General features: G+C 33.3%; 1 pseudogene; it reads right to left on the minus strand.

The window, feature by feature from the left end:
- Positions 1-3,804: 3,804 nt before the first annotated feature.
- On the minus strand, positions 3,805-4,182 carry LOC130842349 (60S ribosomal protein L22-like 1; annotated as a pseudogene).
- Positions 4,183-8,708: the final 4,526 nt, after the last annotated feature.

An 8,708-nucleotide genomic window follows, 5' to 3' on the forward strand; every position in this document is an offset into this window, starting at 1 on the left:
GTTTTGTTGTATGAGCTGTTTTTATATTTTGGATATCAACCCCGTATCAGTCACACAATTTGCAGATGTTTTCTCAAAGTAGGTTTCTTTCATTTTGTCGATGGTTTCCTTTGCTGTGTAAAAGCTTTTAAGTTTAATTTGGTCTCTCTCTCCCTCTCTTTTTTTTTTTTTTTTTTTTGCTTTTGCTTCCTTTGCCTTAAAAGACATAGCCAAAAAAATATTGCTACAATTTATGTCAAAGACTGTTCTGCCTATGTTTTCTTCTAGGAGTTTTTTGGTTTCTGGGCTTACATTTAGGTCTTTAATCCATTTTTAATTTATTTTTTGTATTTGATGTTAGAAGATGTTCTAATTTCATTCTTTTACATGTAGCGGTCCAGTTTTCCCAGAAACACTTATTGAAGAGACTGTCTTTTCCTCATTGTATATTTTTGCCCCCTTTGTCATAGATTAATTGACCATAAATGCATGGATTTATTTCTGGTCTTTCTATTCTGTTCCATTGATCTATGTGTTTGTTTTTGTGCCAGTACCATACTGTTTAGATTGCTGTAAATTTGTATTATAGTCTGAAGTCATGGAGTGTGATACCCCCAACTCTATTCTTCTTTCTTAGGATTGTTTTGGCCATTTGGAGTCTTCTGTGTTTCCATACAAATTTCAAAATTATTTGTTCTAGTTCTGTGAAAAATATCATTGGTATTTTGGTAGGGATTGCATTGAATATATAGATTTCCTTGGGTGGTATGGTCATTTTAACAATATTAATTGTTCCAATCCTTAAGTATGGTATATCTTTCCATCTGTTTGTGTCATCTTCAATTCCTTTCATCAGTGTCGTATAGTTTTCTGAGTACAGGTCTTTTATCTCCTTAGTTAGATTTATTCCTAGGTATTTTATTCTTTTTGATGCTATTATCAATGGGATCATTTGCTTAATTTTTCTTTCTTTACTTTTTAAACTTTCTTTACTTTTTTTAGTGTATAGAAAAGCATCAGATTTCTGTATATTAATTTTGTATCCTGCAACTTTACTGAATTCATTGATGAGGTCTAGTTGTTGTTTGGTGGCATCTTTAGGATTTTCTATGTATACTGTCATGTCATCTGCAAACAGTGACAGTTTTACTTCTTCCTTTCAAATTTTGATTCCTCTTATTTCTTTTTCTTTTCTGATTGCTGTGACTAGGACTTCCAATACTACATTGAATAAAATTGGTAAGAATGGCATCCTTGTCTTGTTCCTGATCTTAGAGGAAATGCTTTCAGCTTTTTGCTGTTGCATATGACATTAGCTGTGGGCTTATCATATATGGCCTTTATTATTATGAGATATGTTCCCTCTATATCCACTTTGTGGAGAGTTTTTATTGTAAGTGGGTGCTTGCATATTTAGTTTTTTTAAGAAACTGCCAAACTTTTCCAGAGTGGCTATGCCATTCCCACTAGCAATGTATGAGTGACTCAGCTTCTCTGCATCCTCACCAGCATTTGGTGTTATCACTGTTTTTATTTCAGATATTCTGATATGTATGCAGTGAAATCTCATTGTGGTTTTAATTTGCATTTCCCTAATGGCTAATGATGTTGAGCATCCTTTTATGTGTTTCATTTCCATCTCTATATCCTAAGTGAAATGTGTTTTCATATCTTCTGTCCATTTTCTTTGTTTTTTCGTATTTACACTGTTTACTAGATATTAATTTGACAACTTGCAAAATATACAGTTAATGTAAACAACTGAAATAAAGTCTTATTCCCTAATATTACTATAATCACTTCTACTATTTTACTTCTATTAATTTACTAAATATAGTAACTGGCACTTATTGAGCACTTAGAATGAGCCTTTTAAAAAACGGACAAGGTAAGGACTATTGTTACTTACAGGGGATGTGATGGAGAAATAGAGAGGTTAATTAACCTGCCTATTTCATACAGAGAAAGTGAAACAGCTGGCATACAATCCTAAACCTGCCTGTTACCAATATGTAGAATTCTAAATACACTATTTTACTGTACTTTCTAATTTATGAGAATACTATTTATAAATATATGTAAATATATATTCTACTATTTATGTGTGAATATAAACTGTAATTTAATTCATAATATATTCTTATACTATATATAACATTATATATAAAATATATTTACCATATATATACATCAATAAATATATACTACTATTTATAAGTTATGGATATACTACGAAGCTTATAAGAGCAACAGAGATCACGTTCCCCCAGCATAGTTTACATTGTACATTTTTCCCTCTTGTTTTCCTTTCACTAGAATAAAACAAATAATTATTTTGTATTTTTTTAATATTTTCTTCCAAGCTTTAAAAGAATATGCTTATACTGTAATTCCTTAATTTTACTTTTAGACATTCAATGTGGACTATTTACTAACGAATATGAGAATTTAACTTTTTGGTATTTCATGTCCATAAAACACACTTCTCTCCCTCTTCTTCCAAAAAAAGCAGTGATTCATAACATTTCTTTCTCATACAATCTTTTTTTCCTTGGAGTTAATAATTGAATCTCCCTTAATTTGCTTAGCTTTATAAATTCTTTCCTCCAATTTAATTCTAGAATTTCTGGGAAAAATGTACTGTCAATACAGTCACATTAGGTACACATCAGGTACAATGTAAAAGTTGACTTCAGTTTTCATTTTTCTCAGAATCATTGACCATGAAACTGGTTGCCTCCCTGCAGTGATCTGGAATGGTTGTTTCTAGGCCTTCTCCACAGTTGTTCTTCTGCTAGTTCCTTTAAATAGCATCATGATCGTACCTCTCATCTTTAACCTTTTGCAAAATTCTTATTAAATTCAGTAAAGCATCAAGTATTGTATTGATCCCATTCTCTCTGTTCTCTTTCTAGGACTACAATTATATGTATGTTAGAAATTTTCATTCTGTCCTCTTGCCTCTTTTTCCCTTCTTTGCTTCAAAATCATTATTCTAATTCACTACTTATCTCTTTTGCAAGTTTAATCTCCCATTTTATTAAGTTCTTAATTTCAGCTATATTTTTCTGTATAAAACTTTAATTTGATTCTTTTTTCCTTTTTGTGTTCTGCCCATTTTATATTTGAATTTTTTTAACTATTGAGTTTTTTTAAATAAGTTTAAACTTTATTATATAAAGTTATATCCAAAACTGTGCTTCATTTTTTCACTATATACTTTAACTTAAGGACATTTGTAAAAGCAGTACATTTCAGAAATCCTGGAAGAAATTCCACTAGCTATAAGCTATTTAAATATTGCTTACATAAAGTACTAACAAAAAAAGGGAGAGGGTATGAATGAACTTATTTACAAAACAAAAGTAGAGTCACAGATACAGAAAACAAACTTATGGCTACCAGAGGGTAAGGTGGGGAGGGATAAGTTGGGAGATTGGGGCTGACATACACACTACTATATATAAAATAAATAATAACCTTCTGTATAGCACAGGGAACTCTACCCAGTACTCTGTAATGGCCTACATGAGAAAAGAATCTTTAAAACAAGAAAAAAAGTGTAGATATATGTATAACTGATTCACTCTGATGTACACCTGAAACTAACAACGTTATAAATCAACTATACTCCAATAAGTTTTTTTAACGTATTAAAGGAAATCCAGCACCATATAAACAGCATACACTTAAAAGAGATTAATGCTTAACATACAGAGTAATGTTTTTTATTCACCAATAAACTAAAGATCCATTTCAAGACATTGCTCTTGTATACTTCATTTGTTTTCTTAGCAAGCAAAGCCCTATAAGGGATGGCTTCATCTAGTCCTCAGACTCAGATCCATCGTCATCTTGACTAATCTGGAAGTAACGAAGTTCATAAGTCTCCTTGTCAGATGCAACCACACGAGCCAATCACGAAGATTGCTCTTTTTGAGGTATTTCCTGGTAAGGTATTTCAAATACCTTTTAGAGAACAGTTTCTCAGAAACAACTGTGATTTTATTCTTGAAGCGTTCAATGTGAACGACATTCCCAAGATTTCCAGTTTTTCCTTTCACTTTAACCTTCTCCCGTAGAAACTGTTCAAAATTTCCAGAATCAAAAATTCCATCTTCTACTGGATGAGTAAGGTCCAAATTAAACTTCCAGGTTGACTTCTTAGGATTCTTGTCTTTCTTTGGCGCCATCTTGAAGGCCGGCCGCACGATCCAACTATTGAGTTTTGAGTGCTCTTTTTGTTGAATATGTGGATGGTAAATATTTTCTTCCAGTCCGTAGCTTGTCTTTTCATATTCTTAAGAGGAACTTCTACAGAGTAAAAAAAAATTAATTTTGATGATTCCAATTTATCAAATTTTCCTTTTAAGGATTGTGCTTTTGGTGTCAAGTCTGAGAACTCTGCCTAGCCCTAGATCACAAAGATTTTCTACTGCTTTTTCCTGGAAGTGTTATAGTTTTATGTTTTACATTTAAATCTATAATCCAGGGACTTCCCTCGTGGTCCAGTGGTTGAGACTTCACCTTGCAGTGTGGGGGGTGCAGGTTTGATCCCACGTCAGGGAGCTGGGATCCCAAATACCTTGCGGCCAAAAAACCAAAACATTAAAAAAATAAAATAAAAAAGGAAGCAGTGTTGTAGCAAGTTCAATAAAGACTTTAAAAAATGATCCACATCAAAAAAAATCTATTACCATTTTTAGTTAATTTTCACATAAGGTATGATGTTTAAGTCAAGGTTCATATTTTTATCTATGGATGACTAATTGCTCCAGTACCATTTGCTGAAAGACTGTCCTTCCTTCATTGAATTTCTTTTGCTCCAATTTCAAAAATCAGTTCGGCATATTTGTGTGGGTCTATTTCTTGGTTCTTTATTCTGTTTCATTGATCTATGTGCCTATCCCTTTACTAATACCACAGAGTCTTGATTACATAGCTATATAATGTCTTGAAGTTGGGTAGACTGATTCTTCTCACTTTATTCTTCTTTCTGCAGGTTGCTTAGCTATTCTAGGGGCTTGTACTTTTCATATACATTTTAATTATTTATTTATTTTGTTTTTTTAATCGAAGTATAGTTGATTTACAATGTTGTGTTAGTTTCTGGTGTACAGCAAATTGATTCAGTTATACATATATATTTTTTCATATTCCTTTTCATTATAGGTTATTACAAGATATTGAATATAGCTTCCTGTGCTACACAGTAGGTCCTTGTTATTTATCTATTTTATATATAGTAGTGTGTCTGTTAATCCCGAGATTCTAATTTATCCTCCCTCCCCTCCCCCCAGCACCTTTCCCCTTTGGTAACCATAAGTTTGTTTTCTATGTCTGAGTCTGTTTCTGTTTTGTAAATTATTTCATTTATATCATATTTTAGATTCCACATATAAGTGATATCATATGATATTTGTCATTCTTTCTCTGACTTACTTCACTTAATATGATAATCTCAAGTCCATCCATGTTGCTGCAAATGGTATTATTTCATTCATTTTTATGGCTCAGTAGTATTCCATTGTGTAGGTACATAGCATGTCTTCTTTATCCATTCATCTGTCAGTGTACATTTAGGTTGGTTCCATGTCTTGGCTACTGTAAATAGTGCTGCTATGAACAGTGGGGTGCATACATCTTTTCTAATTAGAGTTTTCTCTGAATATATGCCCCGAAGTGGGATTGCTGCATCATATGGTAACTCTATTTTTAGTTTTTTAAGGAATAAAATTCCATACTGTTTTTGATAGTGGCTGCATCAATTTACATTCCCACCAACAGTATAGGAGGGTTCCCTTTTCTCCACACCCTCTCCAGCATTTACTGTTTGTGGACTTTTTAATGATGGCCATTCTGACTGGTGTGAGGTGATACCTCACTGTAGTTTTCATTTGCATTTCTCTGATAATTAGCAACATCGAGCATCTTTTCACATGCTTATTGGCCATCTGTATGTCTTCTTTGGAGAAATGTCTATTTCGGTCTTCTGCCCATTTTTTGACTGGGTTGTTTTGTTGTTGTTGTTGCTGTTTAAGCTCTCTATTGGAATATAATTACTTTACACTATTGTTCCAGTTTTTGAGGTACACCAAAGTGAATCAGCTGTATTTATACATAAATCCCCATATTCCCTCCCTCCCGCTTGTTGTTGTTATTGAGTTTCATGAGCTGTTTGTATATTTTGGAAATTAATCACTTGTTGGTTACATTGTTTGCAAATATTTTCTCCCAGTCCATAGGTTGTCTTTTTTAGTATGCATTTTAAAGTAAGCTTGTTTATGTCTATAAAACTGTTGCTGGAAGTTTGATAGCAATTGCATTAATCCTATAGATTAATTTAGGGAGAATTTACATCTGTACTATGTTGAGTCTTCCAATCCAAGAACATGGTATGTCTTACCTTTTTTATTTAGCATTTTATAATTTCTGGCATACAAATCTTGTATGTCTTATTAAATGTATCCCTAACTATTTCATTTTCTTAGAAATTACTATAAATGGTGCTTTAAAAAATTATTGGTTTCAAAAAAAATTGGTTTCTGCACGATCATTGTTAGTGTATAGAAATTGATTTCTGTTGACGTTGTATTCTGCAACCTTGCTGAACTCACCTATTAGTTCTCAGGGTTTTTTTTTTTTTTAAAGATTCTTGTGATTTTCTACATGGGCATTTATGTCATCCATAAAATAGATTTTTTTTTTGGCAGGTGCTCTTTATCAATTTGAAGCAATTCCCCTCTATTCCTAACTTACTGAGGGTTTTTTCATGAATAGGTGCTGGATTTTGTCAAATGCTTTTTCTGTGCCAATTGCTATGATCATATGAGTTTTCTTCTTTAGTTTGTTGATATGATGGATAATACTGATTGATTTCCTTATATTGAACCAGTCTTGCATAACTGGAATAAATTCCACTGGGTCATGGTTATAATTCTTTTTATATGTCATTAGTTTAAATTTACTGTTGAATAGAATTAGAGGATTTTTGGTATTCATTTTAATTTCACAATTTTGATATTTTCTTTTTATTTTACTTCACCCTTTCCCCCCAAAGATACTGGTCCTTATTTTTTGCATAACAAATGAGAGTGACAGAGATAATTATTTGAAAAGATTAATTTTATTTGCTATTCTCAGTGCAATTAAATACATAAAAAATATTGTTAATGTGCATTTTCCTAAGGTCCAGAGCTGGCAGGAGATTCTTAAAGAAATCAATGAACCAAACAAAGGCAATGGGTCATGGTTGTTCATGCAGATAATGCCCAGTCTTTATTTCCAGCCCAGTTTTCTTACCTGAGCTCCAGACCAAGATCTCCAGTTGCTTACTAGACATCTCCCTGTGATGTTCCATAAATACTTCAAATTCATCAAGTCTCACTGAACTCACCATCTTCTTACCCAAACTTGTTTCTTCTACTATGTTTCCTACCTTAACTGGTGCCATTACCATCTACACAATGACCTAAGCCAGAAACTTTGCAATTGTCTCTCTTGCTCCCTGCCTAATGCTTCCAATTAAAGCCTGCTGACCTTACAACTACAGGTCTATCAAGTCAGTCTCCTTTTCTCCATTCCCATAGCCTCCTCCCTAACTCTGGTCTCAACACCTCTCTTCTTGATTATTGCATTTGCTTCTCTCACTCAAATTTTCCTTCTTCAGTCTACTTGCTACAATGGCCACTACCAATTGTGTCCTGGTAAATGTGTAACACGAGGCTCTCTAAGAAAAAAGCTCTGATTTGTAACATTTTCTGATTTCCATGATGTAAATATGACTGAATTCAAGCTACTAACATGTCAGTTAGCTTGCAAAATTCCTGAAATTTTAAGAATTGTCTCTCATGGGAGCTGATAGGAGCCAGTTCCAGAAAACCACTGGTACAATGGAATCTTTGTAACATGGAAATTTAACCAGGTCACTCCCTTGGGTAAAACTTTAATGACTCTCCCTTACTTACAGGATAAAACTCAAGTTCTTCAGATTAGCATTCACATTTCTTCATGATTTAGCCACTGCAGACCTCATCAGATTTATCTCTCAAACCACCCATCTGCCACCCTAATGTCCCAATTTTGAGTGGCTTGACATTCTTGAATTCACCAAGCTCTTTCCCACCTTTGTATCTTTTCTCTTGCTTCTTTCTGTACCTGATGAGCACTGATTCATTTTTCCAGATTCAGCTGATGCCTTCAGGTAGAACTGGACATGCCCTTACTGAAATCCATTCAGATGTCTGTCGTAGCACCTACTGAAATCCATTCAGATGTCTTGTTGCACCTGTTTCTTCATGTTTCTTTCTCTGATACCAACTTGTGACACTACTTGAAAATGCACAGAGTTTCATTCATCTTTATCTTTCTAACACCTAAGGCCATAGCCTAGTCTATCAATACCATTTAATTAACAGTTATAAGCAGAAAAATATATTTGGGCTAAGACTTGAAGGAGGAATTGAGTCAGCTAGACAAGTATGAAGAGGAAACTGCAGGTGAGAGAACATGTGTAAATATACAAAGTTATAAGAATTACACTCTTCAACTTCTTAGAGGACAAGATGTTATGCTCCTAAGGAGTTTTAAAAAATCTTCCTTTGAATAAATGGGTAAAAAGACTAATAGAGAGCCTATCACACTGTGGACTTCAATTATGATTAATGGCAGCAAGGCACTATGATGCTCTTCACTCCTCACCCTCGGCTTATTTGTCATGGGTACAAAAA

Source organism: Hippopotamus amphibius, chromosome X, assembly GCF_030028045.1.
Source record: "Hippopotamus amphibius kiboko isolate mHipAmp2 chromosome X, mHipAmp2.hap2, whole genome shotgun sequence".
Taxonomy (NCBI): Eukaryota; Metazoa; Chordata; class Mammalia; order Artiodactyla; family Hippopotamidae; genus Hippopotamus; species Hippopotamus amphibius.